The sequence below is a fragment of the Amphimedon queenslandica genome, unplaced genomic scaffold (assembly GCF_000090795.2).
Source record: "Amphimedon queenslandica unplaced genomic scaffold, v1.1 AMPQUscaffold_13293, whole genome shotgun sequence".
NCBI classification, from domain to species: Eukaryota; Metazoa; Porifera; class Demospongiae; order Haplosclerida; family Niphatidae; genus Amphimedon; species Amphimedon queenslandica.
In genome coordinates this window covers 100,053-100,978 of record NW_003546471.1, presented here as the reverse complement: position 1 = coordinate 100,978, position 926 = coordinate 100,053, and positions in this window count along the sequence as shown.

The window sequence follows — 926 nt, the reverse complement described above, 5'->3', positions numbered from 1 at the left end:
ATACATCTGTTTGTCCTTTACCTTAAATAATAACAGCATAAATTGCCAACATTGAATAATACGCGTGCCATCAACTTTAAAAATGGCATCACAGAGCTCCATAAACAACAGTCCTAATGTGAAAACCTCCTTACTATAGGCCAGTCTCTATCTGAATTTGCCAGCTTTGTATTCTCTTCCGCTTGAAACTCATTAGTATATTCTGACATCAGATCTTTCAAGCCTTTTGAAATACTTCTGACCATTTGATTTTGTTGATATCAAGGAATTGACTGCCAAATAAGTGGTGATCTGTTGAAGGGGCAGTGTCCAATGATGTCAAAATAAACTGCTCCATTACTAGCAATAAAATATGGCCTTCAACTACTAATAGAAGGAAATCCTCACAACCAGTTCATTTGGTCCTAACTTCTTTTGTTACTGATCTCCTCATAGTAAGGTGATCAAGCTGATACAGGGTACCTCTATTTCTTCCTGAAGAAGTGTTATACAAAATCTTCCATAATATAGCCTATTAAAAACAAAATTAATATTTAAGGTCTGGCAGGCCAATCTTTAATACCTGGTACTAAACATTCCAGCCCTTGATTTTCATTCTTCTTTGAATTCTTGGCACCAATAGCTCTCTCCACTGTTAGTTGGTTACCCCCTGAAAGTATGTAATGAAAACTGTCGATGAAAACCTTCGCAGTTTCACCATCCTAAGGGTCTTCTTCTTCATCTTCTACTGTTGTCAGTGGGACGTATCGCTTTAGTTGAGCCATAATGCTTGTCATATCCTCATTCTTAATTTCATTTCTTAATGAAACGTTACATGGTATCTATCATCATATAATTGTAATTTAAAATTGCCATTTCCTTGGAGTACCTGTTAGGTATATGAGGAGTTACACAATTTATTGATTTCTTTAAAAAGTAGAGTATTT